General features: G+C 47.4%; 1 protein-coding gene across 2 annotated transcripts in view; it reads left to right on the top strand.

Moving 5' to 3' along the window:
- Positions 1-9,972: 9,972 nt before the first annotated feature.
- The window catches only part of PPP1R16B (protein phosphatase 1 regulatory subunit 16B), a 123,137-nt gene continuing 109,850 nt past the window's right edge, over positions 9,973-23,259 (top strand). For both annotated transcript variants that reach the window (XM_006144135.3, XM_006144136.3), the window contains exon 1: positions 9,973-10,091. The gene's annotated coding sequence lies outside the window, so the exon portion shown is untranslated. The remainder of the gene's footprint in view (positions 10,092-23,259) is intronic.

The raw sequence follows: 23,259 nt of genomic DNA on the forward strand, positions 1-23,259 counted from the left end.
ACAGAGAGACAGAAAGCGAGAAATCACCCCCCCAGTGGGGATGGCCACACCGCAATCCCTTCTCCTCCATTCTCCTCTTGGGATCTTGGGCACGCACGCACACATGTGAGTTTAGCCACCGGGTCCGGGACTTGAACTGCGGTCAACTGCATGGGAGTCCAGCGACACCCATTATGCCAACTGTGGTCCCACAGATAATTTCTTTTATACTTTTTTACTTTTCTATCCAGAATCCAATCAAGATCCATGCATTTATATATAAATATATACATATATACTTATAAAAATATATAATATAGCTATATATTTATAATATGATTATTATGTAATTAATATATACAATTTACATATATACATATGTGTATATATGTATGCGTATAGGTGTATATGCGTGTGCATGTATGTATCACATATACGTCACTTTAGTTTCTTTCAATCTAGAATAATTCCCCACCTATTTGAAAAATTGTATTACCTTTTTAAGGGAGTTCAGGCTTCTGGAATGCCCCACATTCTAGTTTTGTCTAAATTTTCCTCATGATTAAAATCAGGTTAAGTATTTTTGGCAAGAATATGACATAGAAGTCGTGGAGTACATCTTATTGCGTCACATCGGGGGCGAACAATGTCAAATTGTCCCACAAGGCAATGCCAACTTCGATCCCTCAGTTAAGGTGGGGAGTGCTGGATCTCTGAGTTGTAAAGGCCTATTTCCCCTTTTTAATGAGGAAATAATCTTTGGCATGATATTTTGAACCATGTAGATATTCTGCCACGCAGTAACTCCTTTATTATTATTATTACTTATTCTTATTTTTAAAAAACATTCGATTGCTGCGACTAGCAGTTAGCATAATGGCTATGTCCCTGGACTTCCATGTTAGTCAACCATGGTTTGAATCCCAGACCTGGTGGCTTAAACTCATGCCAGGCGCGCGTGTGTGTGTGCCCAAGATCCCGAGAGGAGAATGGAGGAGAAGGGATTGCGGCGTGGCCATTCCCCCTGGGGGGGGGATGATGTCTCGCTTTCTGTCTCTATGTCTTTCTCTCTTCCTCTCTGGCGAGTGCATGCACCCTTTACCAAAAACCTCTCCAAAAAAAGAAAAAAACACATTTGATTGCTATACGTCATTTGGCTTGTAAAGAGTTTACCCAGCATGAAATATGCCTCAGAACAGTCCAGCTGAGAATGCTATATACGTTATCATCAACAGGCAATAAACCATTTCTGTGTCCCACAAATATCTTGCCTCTCTATTTTTTCTCCCTGATTTCCTTCCGTGTACTCTTCTGTCCCCCCACCCTCCCTCCACACTGTCTCCAGTGTCCATAACTATTTTCACTGGACTTTTTGTTTGTTTGTTTGTTTGTTTAAATAGATGTAGGGTTCCACTACTTTGGCCAGGCTGACCTCGAACTCGTGGTCCTCCTGCCACAGTCTCCTGAGTAGCTGGGATTATAGATGTGCACCATCATTCCCAGTTTACTATAACTTTTCATTCAACAGTTTTAGCATCTGTTGACCACCCCTGCTTCCTCAATCAATTATTGTAATTGGTGATTGAAAAAATGAAATCTGGGGCCCACAGTTGGTTCGATCGATCGCACATGGACAACTGCATTGTGTGTGTGTGTGTGTGTGTGTGTGTGTGTGTGTGTGTGCGCGCGCGCGCGCGTGTGTATGCTTGCCCAAAATCCTGACAGGAAAATGGAGATAAGATTGCAGAATAGCCCTCGTCCTTGGGAAGTGATTTCTCACTTTCTGTCTCTGTCTCTGTCTCTCTCCAGCAAGTGCACATGTCCTATGGCAAAAACCTAAACAACAAACAAACAAAATTGTCCAGGTGATTCTTTTCCTAGGGGAATTGGGGAAACCCTGTTTAAGTCAAAGTAAGGGATACAGGAGAATGGATCGCACTACCGAGACAGTTGAAGGCACTAGCTTAGACATACTGTTCATTAGAATCAGTTAAAGCGCGTATTCCTAGGCCTGATCCTACCCAAAGAATGAGCATGAGGTGCAAGGGACAGGCCCAGGAAGCAGCATTCTAATGCCTTTCCCTCCTCTTCTCCAGATGATCCTGTGCTCCCCAAAGTTTGGGAACCAGGAACTTATGCAGTGATCTTGAACTCTGGCTAAGGTTGCATTTTCAACATACCTTGGTAGGTTTTTTGTTTTTTAGATTTTTGCCGTAGGGTGCATGCACTTGCCAGAGAGAGAGAGGGAGAGTGAGAAACTACCCTGCCGCTGTCCCTTTTCGTCTCTTGGGATTTGGGGCATATGCGTGCATATGTGCGTGCACGCACACACACACATGCACACACACACACACACACACACATGCACGGCATGTTTCTCAAGCTGCCATGTCTGAGACTCTAATTGAAGAGCTGGCCCATATGTTTTTTTTTTTTTTAAATCTGTATATGAGTATTTAAAAACAAATCACCAGAGAGGGGCCAAGTGGTGTGCAATGGTGGCACAGCTGGGCCCACATGGGAAAGGTCTTGGGTTTGCATCTCGGGGTACCCCTGAGCATGCCAGGTGCTCCCATATGGTCCCGGCTGGATAGGACTGGGGGTGGGACATGGTATCAGGCCCCTGTTGGAAGTACTTTTCTCTCTCTCTCTCTCTCAGAAAAAATAAACTTTAAAAAATATAGGACCGGCTCCGTAGCACAGTGACTAAGTGCTTTGTGAAGGAAGCCAGATTCCACATGGCCAACCACGGTTCAAATCACAGCCCCTTGAAAAAAAGAAACAAAACATGCCAGGTGTGTGAGCGTGTGTGCCTAGGATCCTGTGGAGAGGAGGGATGGAGGAAAGGGCACTGCAGCATGACCAGGCCTCACCGGTGGTCCTGGTGGTGGTAGGGATTCTCTCTCTATCTCTGGTGCACACAGGAACCCACTGACATAAATAAAGCAAAATTAAAAAATAATAAAGTACTAAACTAAATAAACAAACTGCCAGAGGTTCTGATTGAATGGCCCTGGGTAAAGCCTGGGCATCAAAAATAGCCCATCTCCCTTAGGGATTCCACCGGAGGGCACTGCGCAGGGTTCTCGGCAACTGCATGTAAAAACAAAAGCCCGTCTGCTCCTGCTCCTAGTTACCCTGCCCTCACCTGCTAGTCTTAAATATCTGGTGCTCCCTCCATGCCATTTACAGAGCTCCCACTGTGTGCAGAGAGCTCTTTGTGGAGCTTGCAAAAGGGGAAGAAGAAAGGCCATTCCCCTCAAAGGCGTGGGATGTGGGGAAACACACCCACAGAAGGGTTCTACAATCAGAGTTTTACAGACCAGGAAGCTGACTCTGGAAGAGGAAATGTCCACCCAGTGCATTCACACTGGAGCCAGGACTCTTCCCAGGATGCCTTTAACCTGCTCAGCTCGTTTTTCACGTGAGCCCGTGTTGCACTCCCTGCACGTCTGCGCTTCTGTTGGTTGGGCCTGGCCTGAAGCCAACATCCGCACCAGCAGCGTCAGTGGCATCGAGACAAAAGTCACCTATCAAAGTTTACTCTTGGTCTGGGATTGGACTAAGTATCTGTTGAATACATGAATGCAGCAGCCCAGTGCCTGCCCATTAACTGGCAGTAAGAACCACTGAAGGGGCCGACAGGTGGTGTGGTGATTAAGGTGGCTAGACTCCCACATAGCCGACTATGGTTCGTGTCCCAGACCTGGCGACTTGCTTTCTCACTTTCCCCCTCTCTCTCTTTCTCTTTCTCTGTCCTTCTCTGGTCAAATTAAAATGAATGAAGAGAGGGACCAGCAGTTAGCGTAATGGCTATATCGCTGGACTCCCATGTAGTAGACTGTGGTTCACATCCCGGACCTGGTGGCTTAAAACTCACGCCGGGTGCGTGTGCGTGCCTGCCCAAGATCCCAAGAGGAGAATGGCGGAGAAGGGATTGTGGTGTGGCCATCCCCCCTGGGGGGGGATTTCTCGCTTTCTGTCTCTCTCTCTCTCTCTCTGTCTGGCAAGCGCACGTGCCCTATAGCAAAAACCTCCCCAAAAAAAAAAAAAAAAAGAATGAATAGAGTTAAATAAAATAATTCTTAAAAAAAAAAAAAACCCACTGGAAGAAGTTGCTGGAAGTGTGGCAGTTAAGCACTGGGCATGAAAAGCTGGATCCCACATGGTTAGCTGTGGTCCAAACCTGGCCCATGGGCTTGAAAGACATGCCAGTTGAAAGACATGTGGAGGCATGCCCTAAATCCTGACAGGATAGAGAAATGGAGGAAAAAGGATGTTGTGTGACTATACCTCATTGGGGGGCTCTGGTGAGTGTATGTGCCGTGCCCTCTGACAATGAAAAAAATTTAGAAAGAACGATGGGACCAAATAATCTGTAGAATGAATCCTATTTGAGGCTGGATTAGCTCATTGTTTTACAGACCCAGTTGTCTCTGCACCAATCACATTATAGTAACATATAATTTGCCCCAATTCTGCCTTATGTATAATTTATACGTAACTATGAATTGAGTTGCAGTTGACCAGTTGACCTCAAGATATCTAATTCTATATTTAAAAACTTCAGTGCTTCAGATTTTATATGTTGGAGCCAATCTATTTATGTTCAGCTCTTCAAACATTTTCCATAGCCTCTCAGAACATTGACTGGCCTTGGACTGTACACCTTCATGTCTTAACATAAATGGTCCATAGGGGGGCCAGTAGGTGGCATGGTGGTCAAGGCACTGGACATTCTCACATGGCCAACCATGGTTTAAGTACCAGACCTGCTGGCTTGCTTTCTCACTTTCTCTCTCTCTGTGTCTCTCTGGTCAAATTAAAATAAATAAATGAATAAATAAATAATTCTTTTAAAAAAAGAAAAAAATGGTTGATAGGTGACCTCAAAATAAAGGAGAGACAGAAGAGAGAGGTGGAAGGACATGGTCAGTGTTGCTATCAAGGACTGGAGTATAAAGCTTTTAGTAAAAACTTTGTTGAGATAAAATTCATAAACGGTAACAATTCACCCATTTAAAATATACAGTTCAGTGGTTTTCTATATGTTCATAGTCATGTGACCATCACCACAATCAATTTTCCAGCATTTTTATTACTCCAGCAAGAAACCTGTACTCCTTACTACTAGACAGTCCCCGTCCATTGTCCCCAACAGCACCTCCTGGCTCTAGACAACTCACACTCTACTTTCTGTCTCTGTGGATTTATGTCTTTCTGACATCTCAAACAAATGGACTAATCAGATAAGTGGTCTTATGGGACCAGGATATGGCATAATGCTTATGTCACTGGACTCCCATGCAATCGACTGCAGTTCAAGTGCCAGACCCAGTGTCTTAAAACTCATGCTGGGCATGGGTGCATGTGTGCCCAAAATCCTGAGAGAAGAATGGAGGAGAAGGGACTGGGCGTGACCATCCTCCCGAGGAGTGATTTCTTGCTTTCTGTCTCTGTCTCTGTGGCGAACGCACACACCCTATAGCAAAAATCTCTCTTAAAAAAAAAAAAACAAAATCACACTCAAAAAAAAAAAAACAAAAAAAAAACTAGGGGCCCAGCAGGTGGCATGGTGGTTAAAGTACTGGGCATACCCACAGGGTTGACCATGGTTTGAGTCCTAGATCTGTTGGCTTAAGTTTTTACTTTCCTTCTCTCCTTCTCTCTCTTTGTCTGTCTCTGGTCAAATTAAAATAAATGAATGAAGAAATTAAATAAATAATTCTTTAAAAAAAACAAAACCACAATAACCAAATAGGTGATCTTGTATCGTGCTTCTTTCACTTAGCACCACGTCTCGAAGTTCATCCACATTGTATTGATAGCATGTATCCTTGGACTTGCCGTTAATATTGCAGTTAGGAATATACCACATTTTACTTCTCTGTTCATCTTTTGATGGGCGTCAGGTTGTTTCCACTCGGCTATTACGAACATTTATCTGTGTGGAAGTATGTTTTTATTTCTCTTGAGGATGTATGTAGGAGTGGAATTGCCGGGTCATCTGGTAACTCCATGTTTAACATTCTGAGCAAAGTCAGACTGTTTTTCAAGGTGGCTGCACCATTTTACACTCCCACCAGTGACGTAGGAGCGTTCAAATTTCTCGGTATTTTCACAGCACTTGTTATCGCCTGTCTTTTTCATTACAGCCATCCTAGTGAGTACGCGGTGGTAGGTATCTCATTGTGGTTTTGATTTACATTTCTCTGAGGGATGATGACGTTGAGTATGTGCTTATTAGCCATTTATATATCTTCATTGGGGAAATGACTATTCAAGTTCTTGCACATTCAAAAAAAATTTTTTTAGGAGGCCAGATGGTGGCATGGTGGTTAGGGCATGTGGGTTCCCACCTGTGTGTGCCCAAAATCCCAGGAGAAGAAAGGAGGAAAAGAGATTGCAATATGGCCATCCTCCCTGCAGGTAGGGTGGGTTTCTCACTTTCTCTCTCTCTGTCTCCAGCAAACACACGCAGCCTATGGCAAAAACCTAAATAAATAATAAGTAAAATAAAATTAAAAATTTTTGCCAAAGGGCATGTGTGTTTACTAGAAAGAGAGAGAGAGAGAACTCTCAGGGAGGATGGGGGGAAACAGTCATGCTGCAATACCTTCTCCTCCACTCCGTACTCCTTTTGAGATTTTGGGTATGCATGCACATGCACTTGGTGTGTTCCTCAGGCCACTGGGTCCAAGAATCTTACTGCACAGTTGGCCATGTGCGATCTAGCCTCCTCAACCACCATGCTGCCTGGTGGCCCACTCATTTTTAAAACTTTGCCCCAAATCCCAAGAGAAGATTAGAGGAGAAGGGATGGTGGCATGGCCATCCACCCCCTGGGGGGTGATTTTGCATTTTCCTTCTCTCTGAATTTCTTTGGTGAGTGCATATATCCTATGGAAAAAAATCTTTAAAAAATAAATTGCCAGCGGTTACAGGTTTTCATCACAGAGAGAAAGAAAGACCAAGAAAGAGTAAGAGAGAGAGAGAGACAGCCCCCCCAATGGGGCATAGTCATGCAGCAGTCTCTTCTCCATTTCTCTATCCTGTCAGGATTGTGAGCATGGACAAGTTTTTCAAGCCATTCGGTCTGGGATTTGAACTGTGTGTTTAGCCACTTGGGATCCAGCTCTTATACCATAAGACCACGGGACCAGCCCCTTGCCCATTTTTAAATGGAATTATTTGCCTTCTTATCATAGGGTTGTAAGAATTTCTTACATATTCTAGCTACAAGTCTCTTATCAAATATGTGATTTACAAACATTTCCTCCCATTTTGTAAGTTATTAGTTTGCTAAGCCTGCCATTTCAAAAATGCCACAGACTGGGGAACTTAAACAATAGATATTTATTTCTTACAGTCCTGTAGGCTGGAAGTAAGATGAAGGTGTTGGCAGATTTGGTTTCTCCCAAGGCCGCTATCTTTGGCATGCAGATGGTTGTCTTTTCCTTCTGTCTTCATGTTGCTTTCCTCTATGGAGAGTATCCCTGATGTCCTGTCATCTTATAAGGACATGAGTGGTACTGGGGTAGGGTCCCATCTTAAAGGTTTCAGTTTAACTTAATTACCTCCTTTAAGACCCTATCTCCAAAAATAGTCACACTCTGAGGTCCTAGGGGTTGGGACTTCAACATAAAATTTTTTTTTAATTTTTTAATTTTTGGGGAGGGTTTCACTATAGGGCACGTGCGCTCGCCAGACAGACAGAGAGAGACATAGAGACAGAAAGCGAGAAATCACTCCCCAGAGGGGATGGTCACGCCACAATCCCTTCTCCTCCATTCTCCTCTCGGGATCTTGGGCATGCACTCACACGCTCCTGGCGTGAGTTTTAAGCCACCGGGTCCGAGACGCAAACCGCGGTCGACTACGTGGGAGTCCAGCGACATAGCCATTACGCTAACTGCTGGTTCCCTTCAACATATAAATTTGAAGGGGATATGATTCAGCCCATAACAGTTCTCTTTTCATTTTGTTGATGGTGTCCTCTGAAGTGTAGAAATTTTAATAAAGTACAATTTATCTATTTTTTTCCTTCATTGCTCGTGCTTGAGGTAGCATATCTAAGAAGGAAATGCTTAATCAAAGATCATGGAACATTTATACCTAGGTTTTTCTGAGAATTTTGCAGTTTTATTCCTGAATCTGTTCCATTTTGGGTTAATTTTTATATGTGGTGTGAGGTAGGGGTCTCACTTCATTCTTTTGCATATTGTCCCAGCACCATTTGTTGAAAAGACTATTCTTCCCTCAAAAGTGCCTTTGCACTCTTGAAAATCAGTTGGCCATAAATGTAAGGATTTACATCTGGACTTCAGTTTTATGCCATTGATCTGTATGTTCATCCTTATACCTTTACCACACTGTCTCCATTACTGTAGCTTTGTATTAAGTTCTGAAATCAGAAAGTGTAAATCTTCCAACTTATTCTGACAATACTTTAACTTTTGATGTCAATCACTGTAAAAGAAGTGTATGGACAGCATAATAGGGGAATTTGGGAGTCCTCCTCCTCACCCCAACATAGGGACACACACTGCTCGTTTTATACGTGCCTTGGTGAGATCAAGTCCCACCCCCTCAGCCCACAGCCCTTCATTATAAATCAATGGAAACATTCTGCAGAGAACAATGGCGCCCTGGGTTATTTTAAACATCACTGTAAGTCTTCCCCACCTGCTCTGCTTGTTAATGCTCCTACTGAAACAGTGTCATTGCAATTGGATTATTAATGAACTGCCAGGGAACCAGGGGGCAGGTGAGGGGGAAATTTCAGAGGACTTGGAGAGGGCCTGAGGGCCTGGAACAAGCCCAACCCACAGGTTTTAGCTCCCCAGAGAAAAATTACTGAATTTCCTTAGCAAACAGGAAATTGCTAAACTCAGGTGATACTGTTGGGCTCGAAAGAATATTACTAGTGAGTAATGACTCCAAGGAGCTCTTCAAAAAGTCTGCTGAAAATTAAAGTAACTGGGTACCATCCCCAAACACACCAGATGTAATCTTTATGGGCCCCCTTCCCCCCCCCCCCCCGTGGACCTGGGGTGCCTGGGGGCTCTAATCTAGAGGCAAGGAAACTCAGGAAACAAGGCCCTTTGTGGAGAAGAGAACCCTATTGTTCTAAGTCCAGTGTTCAGTTTGTGTGGATTCCAGAGAATGTTTTGGGATGGGTTTCCCTCCCTCTTTGTTTATTAACTTTCTCTCTTCTTCCTGGTGGAAGGGAGTCGGTTCTCAACATCAACTTAAAGTAAGTAGAATCCATTGTTCTGTAAAGAAAGGTTGGTGCCCAGGACGCAGGGTCTTTTGGCCAGGAAAGAGGCCTTGATGAGATGCTTGAAGGCGCCGGGTAAGCGTTGCGTTTCGTTTTTCGCAGTTAAGTCTCAGGGAGGCAGCCCCTTTCTCCAGTGTGCACAGCTCCAACCGTGGCAGACGTCAGAGGAGGTACGACCACTTCCTTCCTCCTTCGCTTCACCTTCTAGAAAGCGGAAACGATGCGAGTCCGCAGCACAGGCCCTGACCCCTATGCTGCTACTTGACTCGCTCCCACGCAGCTGGGGGACTTGCCCCCACAGACCTGTGCCCAGGGCAAAGTCTGGTCGGGCCCCTGGACGTCCCAGGGAGCCTTTATTCTCTGGATATGTGGGTCCTTCAGGTAGAAGATTGAATTCCCGGCACTGGCACTATCCTATGTGACCGTGGGCAGGTTACTGCTCCTCTCCAGGCTCTAGGATGCCCATCTGTCAAATGGGAGTAGGGATACACTGCTCGGCCTCATCCTTGCCCTGGCAGGATGTGGGAGGAAGGGCATAAGGAAAATAATAACGAAGCCGGCTTGCGTCTTACCCCATTCCGATTTCTTGTGGCTCCTCCACCCCAAGATCGCTGGGACCCTTCCCGGCGCTCCGGAGCCAGCAGGGTCGGCTTCAGAGTGCCCACCCCCTTCCTGCGAGCGCAGGCCCCGCCCTGGGGGAGGAGCTGAAAGGCGGCGCGGAGGCCCGCGGCGGAGCAGAGCTGGCTCTGTCGCCGCACCGGCAGCTGCGACTCGGGGACCCACTGGCAGAATCAGGGCCGGGAGCCTCCCGGGGCAGGGCTCAGGAGAGCGGGTGAGTTCCCCGGCGGCGCCACCTCTTATCCTGCGCTCTGCTTTACTGGGCGGGGGATGAGAATCGGGGCGGGAGTGGTCCCATCCTCGGATAACCTAACCAGGCTGGAGACCGGGGTCGCTTTGCTCAGGGACGGGTGACTTAAGGTAATTGGGGTAGGGAGCGCAGGAAAGGCGGGTACAGGGAGGGCAGGCTCAGGGAGTCTGGCTGGGGTGGGGGCATTCTCCCCGGTCTCTAGATCCCACGGCGAGGCTGGGTAGGGGACGCATTGGCAGGTTGTTGACTGGGGCCGTTGTGGCCTGATCTTGGGGCGGGGCAGGGGGGCTTCTCAGCGGGTACTGGCCTCATGGGCGGCCGTCTGTCCGGAGGTGCAATGCTGGGCGGCGAGAGCCACAGCAGCACCAAACATCCCCCGCGCCCTCCCAGCCCGGAATGGGGGTACCGCCCCCTCGCGTGGCGGCGCTTGGTCCCTGCAGGCAGCGGCGGGCGCGAGAAGCGCTCCAGTCGGGGCAGAAAAGGTCCCCAGAGCAGGAGCCCCTGCGTGCAGACCCGCCTCGCCGCAGGATCCGGCTGACAGTGCCTGCCGGCCTGGGGAGACCCGGCGAGTGGTAGTTCCCGGGGAGAGTGCGCCCGGCCTTTCCCGAGGGCCGCCGTGAGCTGGCTGCTGGGTCCCCCGCGCCAGGAGCGCTTCTTTTCTCGCCAGTCCCGCGCATCCACTCAGTCCGGGAGGAGCGCCCCCGAGCGCCTAGGATGTGCAGAAACCGCGCATCCCGCCTCGAAGAGGTCGCTCAGAAGGGTCTCCCCAAGGTCACCGGAGCGTCAGACCGAGCTGCCCAGACCGCCCCGGGAGGGGAGCCGGGAGGGCGAGTCGCTCGTTACCCGCCTCTTCTGATGGAGGACCCCCTTCGTCCGCACCTCCCTCCTGGGCCCGGCCTTCGGCTACACTGGAGATGCTAATGATGCAGCTCCCAGTCCAGGACGGATAATTGAGCCCAAGAGAGCTTTGAATCTGGCCCCCGCGCAGCTTCGCCTCCGCCGCGCGCCAGGCCTGGGACCCGGTGCTCCGGGCATCTCGGGAGCGGAGGGAGAGAGACGCGGCTGCACAAGCGCTTCTCAGAACCGAAAGCCGAGCTGCTCGCACGCCCATGTGATTGGATTCCACATAATGGGCCCCTGTTCTCGCTGTCAGAAGCGTCCACCAGCTCCCCGCGGCCCCAGCACCAGGTGCCGCCTCTGAATCGCTCTCTGTGGAGGAGCTGGGGCCTTGGGGTACCAGGCGCCCCTTTCCGCAGGGCTGGCTCTGGAAGGGGCCTGCCGTTAGCCTCCTCTGTGCGCTGGGGGTACTTCCCCGCGTGCCCTGCCATTTCTTGCGGCTGGGGAAGCACCCGAGAAAACCCCTCCATCTGGGAGGCCTCCATCTAGGCTGGTAGTAAAGCTTCCCTGTCCAGCCAGTCACTAGCTGCCTGCCGGTGGGCGAGGCACTCAGCTGCGGGAGCCTCAGCTCCCTCTAAGAAATGGGCCAATAACCAGGCCATGGGGCTGGGGATGGGGAGCTCCTGGAGGACGGGAAGGTGAACCTGCCAGGTGGAGCTGGCTGCTTACTGTTAAGTGGGGCGTGTCTCTTAGACAGGTGCAGAAGTGGAGCCCTGGTGGGTGGTTCTGCAGGGGCTGGGGAGTTTCCGCCTCGTCCTCCCTCAGCTCTGTCATACTTACCAGCTTGCAGGAGGCTGGTGGGGGCCAGTGAGTCTCTCCAGCCGGCTGCCTGCTCACAAAGCCCCTCCCACACAAATCTCCATTCTTTTCTCCCACCTGTCACCCAAATCCCATCTTCTTGCCCAAGTCCCCAGGATGCTATGAGCAGGACGTCACTCAGGCCACGCTGGACCTTCAACTGTCCCTTCCTGCCGGCTGGGGCAACTAGGGTGTACCTGTCAGTGGTCCCCCATCCAGGGGGCCTTCCTGGCTTCACCTCTTCCAAGCCTCTGGAATGTCTTCCTTCAGGAAGACCACTTAACCCCTCCTTCCCTTCTTTTGCTCTCCTCCCACTGTGACACTTTGTGGCTCTGTGGTTTCAGGGCCAGGTCCCTGTGCACCCTGCTGTCCTTTCCATAGTGCCTGGTCTGGAAGAGCCGGGTAGGTGAGGCCCAATGCCTCCTCAGACTTTGTTCTCTCTGCTGATTGACATCAGACTGGAGGTTAAATTCTAATCCAGATAAGTCTTTTTTAAAAAATTATTTAATTTTATTTGTTTTATTTATTTATTTGCTTTATTTATTTATTTATTTGCTTTATTTATTTATTTATTTTAATTTGACCAGAGAGAGACAGAGAGTGAGACAAAGGGAAAGTGAGAAAGCAAGCCACCAGGTCTGGGACTAGAATTGTAGTCAGCCACGTGGGAGTCCAGCATCTAAACCACCACGCCACCTGCTGGCCCCCAGATAAGTCATTTTAGGAACCACAGTGCTATGAGGATGCTGACACAGGAAGGTGGTTTAAGGCTAAAACCTTTCTACACAGTGCATTTGGCCCCATCAGAAACGAAGCCCCAGACTCCTTCCCGGAGCTCCAGGTCCAAGCGAACTTACGAGACAGACAGGGGCTGCAGCCAGACTGCGGTAGCAGAGTGCAGAGGCACACACCTGGATGCTCAGGCTGCAGTTGCACTCTCAGCACTGCCTTCTGTCCCCCAACCTGCCACTGCACCTGCCTGGAACACCCGAAGCACTTGCTGGACAGTGGGTCCCAGCTGGCATCTCCCAGCAGAGACCAGAACAACCCCCTTCATCCTGAGATTGGGCTTCAAGGAGGTCTTGGACAGCCTTCCTATTACAGAAAGCTTCGACTTAGAGCTGGTGCTGTGGCATGGGCCTGCCGTCCCAGCTACTTGGGAGGCTGAGGTAGGAGAATCACGAGTTCGAGGTTAGCCTGGGCCTGGGCTACACAGTGAACGCCTGTCTATAATGAAGGAAAGAAAACCTAAGTTTGAAGAGCAGGGACAGTTTAAATTATAGCTCTATTGCTAAAGGCTGGGACACTTAGTAAATTACTCTCTGAGCCCTGGTTTTGACATCTATAACATGGGAATCATAGTAATCACTGCCTAGGGAAGGGGGTGGGTTGTGAGCATTCTGTGAGACCATAACACACAGAAAGTGCTGAGTCCAGCACCTGCTGCTGGGAGGAAAAAAAAGGAATGCAGGAAATGATGACCGTCACCATCGCCACCATTTCCTCCTCTGCGCAGGGCTCTCAAAGGCCCCACCTCCTCTGGTTCAGGGGAGTTAAACCCAGTCTCTTCTGCTTGTAGCTACCAGGGCAGGGAAGGCCTCTCAGACTGTCTTCCTTTTTTTTTGGGGGGGGGGTCGCTCTTTTGGGAATTTGGGAATGGGCCTGTCCCCAGGGAGTCTGAGCATTGACTTAGCTTTTCTGAGCTGGCCTTCATTTTCCAGGATTCACTGATTCATTTTCAGACGTTTACTCCACTCTGGAGCTTCTGCTTAGCAAGGGATTTCAAGATGATGAAGGCAGCTCCCAGCTTCTTCAGTGCAAGGGGAGAGGCAGCCTGGAAACAGACAAGGAGGATGGTGTGGGGTAATCCATAGCAAGAGTGGGATTTCTGTGCATAGATGAATGGGTGGGCGCAGGCTGCCCTAGGTTCGAATCCCGAAGCTGCCACCCACAGCTGGGTGATGATAGGCAGATGCCTTATCTCTCAAGCAGATAAGCCGCCTACCTGAGGTGAAGATGTGAGGAGCACAGTGAGACTAGGGTGATAAAAACTTAGCTCAGGGCCTCCTAGATATTAGTAACTGCTCACAGCAGATGTTAGTTGCTATTATGAGTCTATTATTACCAATAACAGTTGGGCAGAATTTGCTGCGGGAGCACATTTGAGCCCTTCAGTGACAATTTTCCAGGTGGTGGGTAACAGGGGAAGGCAGGCCTAGCAGAGAAAACAGTGTGCAGAGAGGCACAGAGGCTCAGAAGTGCGTGGTGCCTTTGGAGATCAATGGGCAGGACTTGCAGCGGAGCACAGTTACCACAGAGAGGGATGGAGGCAGGGGCAGGAGGCAAGGCCAGGGCTAGGCAGAGGCCATCTTGCCAGGGCCTCTGAATGATTAAATGCTCACTGACCTGAAGCAAGCACCCTGCAGCCTTGCCAGGTGATGGCCCTCGGAGGAGTGTTGTCTGATCGCAGCACCCGAGAAAGTTCAGGATTAACTTTTGCAGGGAAGGGAAGGCTGGCCTGTGCTTACCTGTCAGTCAGTCCCCAGCCCTCCGTCTTCGCTCCACCCAGGAACCACAGAGGTCCCGTCTACATCTGATGCCCTTTTCCACCTTTGCGCCTGTCTCTCTCTTCCTGGGACAGTTTCTCCCGTGAAAGAAGAGGGTATAGGTGGAGGAAGTGTCATGACCTGGCTCCCTTAGTGATCATAGTATCGTACCCAGTGCCTTTCTGGACCCGGTCACTGTCCAGGGCCTTTACTTGCATTGCCCTTGAATCCTTATATCAATAATACACTGAACTGGTGTCTTACTTTCCATTGCACAGAGGGAGAAATAGGTGCAGAGGGCGAGATAATTTGCTAAAGGGCACGCAGCTCATAGGTGGTAGGAATTCATGTCTTAGAAGGCTCTAAAGTTGCCACCTGCTATTCTGCACCCCCTCCTTCATGCTCTTTGTAAACATCTAGAGCCGAATGCAGAATGCCTGGTTTGGGTGCACCCTTGGGTGCCGGGCAGTTGGCATCTGGAAGATAGATTACAGTGGGCTGAACTCTAAGTACCTGCCCTGATTTTTGGGAAATTCCTGTGTGCAGGCCCTTGTGGGGAGGGAGGTGTCCTTGGATGTCTCTGGATCCAGAATGGCATTCCTCAGCCCGCTGGGATCTCACGAATGTGTCTTGATGCAGGCATTGGCAATTTGATTGATGGGGAGCAGGTGGTGGCTGGGCCCCACAGAGGCCCCAGGAAGGAATGAGTCTTTGAGGATGGCTGGTCAGAGCATCAAGTGACCACAGACCTTCCCTGCTACAGAAGACATCCAAAAAATGTCTTGAATATCTTTCTCCATGGGGGCAAAGTTTAGGGTCAGGGTTCAAATTTTGGCTTTGCCTTGCGCTGCCGTTTAGGCCAGGGGCAATTTTCTTACTTCCTTGAGCCTCAATTTCTTCACCTAGAAATAGAGCTCATATATACCTGTATACATAATACACACACACACTAATTCAGAGTTGTCGTAAAGATGTGTGATCCTACAAAATATGCCTGGCTTCCAAGTGGTAGGTAATTTGGTAAAATATCCACCAAATATCCTTCGCAGTTCTTCTCATAATTGTGATTAGATGGTTATTTGTGATCAATCTTTTAGTCTTCTGTTTCATTCACTGGACCTGTGGTTCGCAACTGGGGGCACATCGCCATCTCCCTGGGATATTTGGCAATGTTGTCATAACTTGGGGGGTGGGGTAGGCAGAGAGGAAATGGAGCTACTGACATCTAGGAGAAGAGACCAGAGAAGTTGCAAAACATGCTATAATACACAGCACAGCTGTCCACACCCTCAAATGATCTGATCCCAGATGTCAGTAGTGTTGAGGCTGAGAAAGACTGCACCAGGCTGGAAGCCCCATGAGGTCAGTGACTGTGTCTGATTCATTCAGCTCTGTGTCCTCAGTTACCCAGCATGATGCCCAGCACCCAGGAGACAATCAATATACATTAAAGGAATGAATGAGGACTTGGAAGGCCTTAGGTTCCTTGGAGTCCCAGGGGCTTGGCTTGTGGGGCGTTTTGAATGGGCAGAAGAAATTTAAATGAACCCGAGTGGTGAACAGCCAACTGGTAATTCAGGCCAAAGACATTCAGACCAAATTCTCTATTTTCCTTCCCAGGCAGGTGCTCGGGGGCCCACCTTATCTGAATTGTTGCATGACTGCGTTTTGCTCATGTAGATACAGGACTCCCATTTATGTGGACAAGGAGGTTGGGGCTGAGGCTGAGGGATATAGGTGCTGACATGAAACACCCTGTCAACTGGGCTCTTGGGATTTGCCAGGCTGGGGTGCAGCTGCTGTCAGCTTCCTGTTTTTTTCCCTTTCTGGTGGAATGAAGGAAACCCACTGAATGGCTGCTTTTCCACTGACATTTACAGCAACGTGATAGGCCCTGGATTAATGAGGTCAAGCTACAGTGTGAAATTTGCCTGATAACTTGAAGCTTGGCCAACAGGAAGGCCTCGCTTGTTTTCTTTGGGCCGTTTGATGTCTTTGGGCGACTTTGGGTAGTGAAGCAGGGGTTGCAACTGTAAAAGAAGGGAGTATTTTACCCCATGGAATTATAGAAGCTAGAGTTGTTTCTTTTTTCAATTTATTGGGAAGGTTTATTTTAATGTGGACTTTGAAATAAATAACTCATTAAAACCAAGGTTTATCCTGAGCCTTAAGCTAACTAGTGATGATGAATCCAGGCTATTGAAAGGATGGCTGATTTTCTGGGTCTCTGTAGGAGTTCAAAAGAAAAGATTGGCCCAAGGGGTGTTTGGACAGGTTAGATGTGAACTTGGCTAAAACTTCTCCTGATAGGGAAGAGGGATCTAGAGTGTATGCCTCAAACTTCTACATGAATCACTTGGGGTTCCTGTGTTAAAGTGCAGAATCTGATTCAGTAGATTCTGTTTTTCTTTTTTTTTTTTTTTTAATTATTTATTTTATTTTATTTATTCATTCATTTATTTTTTAGTTTGACCAGAGAGAGACAGAAGGTGAGAGTGCGAGAGAGAGGAAGTGAGAAAGCAAGCCACCAGATTGAGGACTCGAACCCGGGTCGGCCATGTGGGAGTGTCTGGTGCCTTAACCACCTCGGCACTTGCTGGTCCCCAATTCTGCTTTTCTAACAAGCCATAGCGGGTGCCATTCTTTTGGTCTGCAAATTGCACTTTGCCTGACAAGGGTCCGGGGAAACCCCTGGTCTACCCGTGAGGGGTCTCTGGCATCAGCCTGTTGTGCCTGTGTGCACAACCATCTGCTCTGCCGGCTGGTTTGCACATGTGGATTTACCATGCCCCTCTCTGTGTGCCCAGACCTGGGACTCCACATGAAAGACAGGCTACTTGGTCTCAAGCAGCAATTCAAATAGCAAGGTGCGATGGGGGCTGGCCTTGTGGCATAATGGCTAGAGGAGCCAGATCCCACATGGCTGACTGCATACAGTTCAAATCCTGGCCCAGGAAGCTTGAAAAACATGCTGGGGGTGGGGGTGAGGGTGAAGGCAGTTTGCATGTGTACCCCAAATCCCAACAGGATGGAGTTATAGAAGAAAAGGGATTGAGATGTGACCACACCACTCCCTTTCCCTCTGTCTGTCTCTGATAGGCACACATGCCCTTTGGCAAAATTTAAAAATAAATCAATAAAAATGTAAATAATAGGAAAAAAAGTGTGATTGGCTTCTAGTGCCTCCAGAAACATGTATTCAGGAGCCCACTATTCCTGGTCATCTGGTCACCCGGGGCTGTTAAAAATACAGAGCTGTGGAGACCAGCAGGTAGAGTAGTGGTTAAGGAGCTGGATCCCACATGGCTGGCTGCCTGAGTGGGGTCTTGGACCTGGCAACTTGAAAGTCATGCCAGGTGTGTGTGAATGTGTGTCCAAAAATCCCAAGAGGGGACTGGAGGAGAAGGGATTGCGGGTGGCCATCCCCCCTGGAGGGGATGATTTCTCACTTTCCTTCACTCTCTTTCTGGGGAGCACACTGACCCTATAGCAAACAAACAGATAAACAAAAACAGAGCCCTAGACACTACCCCAGCCTACCTGGGTCAGAATGAGCCAAAGTGAAGCTCTGGGAATCTGTTTTTTTTAAAAGTGTGCCAGGTGATTCTGCTTCATAGTGGGGCTGGTGGAAAGGAAGGAGTGAGGAAGAACCAGGACCTCCTTCAGGTTAATTGCTCAGCAAGACTCTGGGAAAGTTCTAGAGCTGTGGGCTTTCTGATGGCACCAGCTAAGGGAGGGACTGAGACCTAGCTGTGCTCCACTTGCCAAGCTCTGCACTCAGCAGGATTCATCTGCCTGGGGGAAAGAGCACCTTTTTCTTTTCTTGTCTTTTTCTTCTTCTTTTTTTAAATGTCTTTTAAGGTTTTTTTTTTTTTTTCTTTTGAGCCATACATTGCCTATTTAACTCTTTTAGTCTTCCTAACAACTCTAAGAAGTGGCATAATTACTATCCTGAGTTTACTGTGGGAAAGTAAAGCACAGAAAGGTTCAATAACTTGCCCAAAGTCCCACAGCCAGTAAATGGCAGAGTCAGGATTTAAATGCAAGACATTTGGCTTCAAAGTCCTTACCCTTAATCATAACACTTTCTAGTCTTTCTTTGCACAAAAACACTGTCTTCTTTCCAATAGGGGCTCTCCCTATTCTGAGAGAGGACCTTTTTCTAGTCCTTTCCTCAGATGGGGGAAGGAGCAGTGGCCTTGACTGGCTTTGGAGTTGGACCTGGGTTTGGTTCTGGCCTTTACCACATACTACAACCTTGAGTAAATTACTTGTCTCTGCTGACCCCCCCTTATGTAAAATGGGAATAATAATAGTATGCAATGATATGATTAAGCACTTAGCACCTGCTTGGGTGTATTTGATGTATATAGATCAACTATTACTATTGCAAAATTATCTTTGAAGTCAGCCCCTGGGAGTCATGGATGGCTTCAGAGCAGAGGGCATAGGCGAGCATGGTGTCATCATGTCCCTAGGGGCTGGGCCATTTGTATTGCTCACCGGGTTACTTATGGCCATTACTACCTGGGCATCCCTGGTCCTTGTTTCATGGCAGCGGCAAAGTCCCTGGTGTTCGTGCCAGCCTGGTGCAGTCTCAGGATGTCTTGGTTCAGTGTCTCAGTCAGAACTGGCTTTATTTCCTGTCATTCAAGAGCAAGTAATGGGTACACATTCTTTCACTTCCGCGCTTCAAGGCTCTCGGCCCTTTGGGTGACTTTCCCTGTTTCTAGGTGACTTTCTGAAACAGTTGCCATCCTTGGCTCTTCCATTGGCAGACAAAGAGGTAACGGTGCTTTATAACCATCGCCTGTTGTCTGATAATGAAGAGTTTTACCAAAGTGGCGTTTACATTTTTCTTTTACATATCAAATAAAGCTTTCATTTCTGTATTGCTATGTTTTATGCTTTTAAATTATGAGAAGAATGCAAACGCATCATTAAAAATTTAAGCGGTCCAGAAATGTGGAAAACAGAAAGTAAAATTTCCCTGTCTTAACCCCAGTCATTCATCCCTTTTTCCCTGAACTAATCTCTAAATGCGGTATTTATCCCTCCTCAAGGTTCTGATGCATATACAAACCCATATTTGTTTATGTGTTTATCCTTTTTTCTTAACACACCTATACGACACTCTCTGAGACTTCTTTTCCCAGGCAATTTATCTGAGTACATGCCAACACGTATGGCCATACCTCAGTCTTTAAGGCTACCTTATTTCAGTGATAAATCTTTACCATAACTTATTTTCTAATCCCTTGCTGATGGTTAAAATCGTTGCAGTTTTTTTGTTTCTATAAATGTATAGTGGTGCAGTAGCCTTGTTTTGTCATTGTGTCTCTTTGTATACTGGTGCGATTTGATCTACAAGGAAAATTCCTTCACTATGATAGGTGTAAATTGTCCTAGAAGAGGCTGAACCAGCAGTATGGCTGTTCCCTCAGCAGTACGGGTGAATGCCTATGTCCCCACTCCTTCTCCAACACCATTAAGTAACTTACGTTTGTGCCAGTCTAATAGGTATAAAATCAAAAGAACATTTCTGAATCAGATTCTGCAGTAATTCAGATTTTAGACCCTTTAGACCATGCCTACATAAAGATTGTTAACTAGTCAATAACTCCACCTTACCTGGCCTTACACTTGGAGTTAGTGGCACAAAATGAAATGAAACCAGCTTCTGCCCTCAGTTGATCCCATCTCCTAGAGGTGACGACTCATGGACAAATGGAACGAGAGTGAAACAATGCGTTGTGCTACAGGAACACATACGCTAAGCTAACTTGTGTTTGATAAACTCCTGAACACACAGATACACTTGTGAAATACAGTATGTACTATGTCCTAGGGTGAGGTGGTGATGGGAGTTTCAAATTCTCAGAAGAACGTGACTTAATTAGAAGCAGAAAAATCATGCAGCTTAACCCTTAGCAGGGGCAGCAGAAGAGGTGGGAAGTTAGGAAAGGTGAGTAATTTTCAAATAGTCTCTGTGGTAGTTTCCATGTTTACTAGTGGGGTTTGTTTGAGGGAGCCTGTGCAGAAACCCAGCTGAGTCTGCAGCTGGCACTGATTACTGATCACTCATACCTGGGCAGATCTGTTTGTTAGTCTAGAAAGAGTGGGAGCAAGGGAGCAGAAGGCTGGCTTAAACAATCCACAACCTCAGGGTTCATAGAGATTGGGTGTGGGTGGCATAAGTAGGCTGTTTACTCCAGAGTTACAAGGAGGTGTGCTCTGAGAGTGAATACACAGAATGGGTGGTCAGTGAATGGGCAAACATCAAAGATCTGTCTGGGGGCTTTATCTTAGAAAGAGGAGTGTCATTTAGAAACGGGTGGGACCATCTTATCTATCCACCTTTGGGGAACCAAGCCTTAGATTCACGTTTTCTTTGGCTCCACCTATCCCAGATATTTCTTCATTCACTTGGGATAGCTTAAGAACAACACAAGGCAAGGAATAGTCAAGGTCGTCAGCTGAATCGGAGTTGGATGTCCCCTGAATCAGAGTCATGGAATGAACCAAAGCATTGTTGTTTAGCAAACCCTGTAAGACAGATAGCTAGAGCTATTCACAAAGCATACAGTGGTGAAGAGTGAGTGAAGTCAGGACAATCCTAGTCTGTCCTCTAACGGAAGGCAAGGCAGGGCCAGATGTGGTGTGTCTAGGTTTCAGTGCAAAGGTTCATCCTCTTCCATATGCCAGGTCTATTTTGTTTGGTTTGATATTCTAGCTCTTATTCCAAGCCAAAGGACCACTCTTTTTATGACAGAACTAATGGACTAATCTTAGTGAGTCTTTAGTCTCTTGGTCTCCCCACTCTCCTATCCTTATTGAATATCTGCCACATGCCAGATGGCTCTATGATGGGATTTAAAGGTGACTAACACATGTCCGTTGTCTTCCAAGAGCATCAGGCCAATGGAAGAGGCAGACTGGAACCAACAATTGCCAGAGAGTGTTGAGTGCCATCATAGGCATGGGGGTCACATGCCTGGGAACTAGAAAAGAGAAAGGAACCCATTTGGCACAGGGCAGATAAAGAACAACTCAGAGGGAGGTAGAGAATATTGAGACAATAATGTTCACATGAAACAAAGTAAGGACTGAACATGGGCAAGTGCCTTGAAAGCACTTAAGTGGTGGTAGATACTGTGACCGCATTTGAGCTAGCTCTCAAGAACAAGGAAGATATTCCCAGGTGGAGCGAGGGAAGGGTATTGCCACCCCAGGGAACAGCATGTGTGAAGATGAGGAGGTGAGTGGCATAGTAAGAACCGCATGGGCTTTATAGCAGATGAATCTGGATTCAAAATTCTAGCCCTACTACTCACTAGTTGTGATGTTGGGCATGTCAAGATGAGTCCCCCCCCCCCCCCCCCCGCCCCCATTTCCTAACCCCCGTCCCCATTTCCTAATCTACCTAGTGGAGGTAGTGATACCTGTTTATAAAGGCCATTGTGGGAATTACAGTTAATTTGTGTGTAGTACCTGGCACAGAACAGAGTCTTAGCAAATGGTGGCTACCACTGCGGAGGTGAGACTCCATCAGGCCAATTCAGCAGAGCTGGAAAACCAGGTATATAGTGGGCTGGGATTGGGGAGGGAGGTTAGGATGGCTGGAAATAAAGCGGAAATATCAAGGCTGAGTACTAAATGGTGTGGATTGGTAGACTGAGAGGTTAACACCTGACCCTGTAGGCAGTGGGAGCCATCAAATGCTTCCCTACAGGAGAAATGCCGGATCAGCCTTGGTTTGAGAATGGAAACTGCCAGCAGCATGGATGGTGGGTTGGAAGGTAAGAAATGGTGATGAGGAAACCACTTTGGGGACTGTTGCATTTCACATCCTTGTCTTGGCAATTCACAGCTCACTTTAGCAGAGTACCGGTTCTGTTGAGTCCTGTAGTCAAGTACTGCCTGGAGAGCCATTTTAGATTAAGAGCATGGGCTTCAGTATCAAAACGAATCTGGACTTGAGTCCTAGCCCTGCTGCTTACTGACTGTGTGACCTTGGGTAATTACTTAACCCCACTGAAATTTAGCTTACTCTTCTACAAAGTGGGGATTAGCAGTACCTTTCTCGTGGGTTTGTGAGGATTAAATGAGGTAGTGTACATAAAACAGTTACTTAGCTCTAGGAAGGCAGAGAGTCCTCAACTAAAATTGGTAATTATAATAAAGAAATACATTCTTATTTGAACTTGGAACCCCTTTTTCCTTAAGGTCTCTTAACATCCTCTGAAGTTGTTGCTGTTCTCCAGAAAATGTCCATCCTTAGACTTTCTGCAGAAGTAGCAGCATTTTCTTTTTCTTTTCTTTTTTTTTAAAAAGAGATTTTTGCTGTAGGTTCTTTCTTTTTTTTAAAAAGAGATTTTTGCTGTAGGTACATGTCTCTAGGGAGACAGAGAGACAGAAAGTGAGAAATCACCCCCAGGAGGGATGGCCAAGCCTCAATCTTTTCTCCTCCATTTTCCTCCTGGGATCTTGGGCATGTATGTACACATGCCCAGAATGAATTTTAAGTTGCCAGAACCGGGACTCGAGCCACAGTTGACTACGTAGGAGTTCAGCGATGTCATCATCATGACTCCATCTGCTGGTCCTACAGCAGTACTTTCTACTCCAAGAAATAGTAAGGAGCCTTGTCAAGTTCTGATACAGTGGTTCTTAGATGCACATTAGACCCACCTGGGGAGGTTTTAAAAATCTCAATTCCTGTCTGTACCCGAGACCAATTAAACCAGAATCCGTTGAGGTTGGACCTTAATATCAGTATTTTGTGTGTATGTGTGATTTATTAAGGATAACAACCACAGAAAAGTACGTACATCTAAGATAAATACATTTTTCATGAGCTGAACATGCCCATGAAACCCAAATCCTGCTGA

This window comes from Tupaia chinensis, unplaced genomic scaffold (genome assembly GCF_000334495.1).
Source record: "Tupaia chinensis unplaced genomic scaffold, TupChi_1.0 Scaffold000115_1, whole genome shotgun sequence".
Lineage (NCBI taxonomy): Eukaryota > Metazoa > Chordata > Mammalia > Scandentia > Tupaiidae > Tupaia > Tupaia belangeri.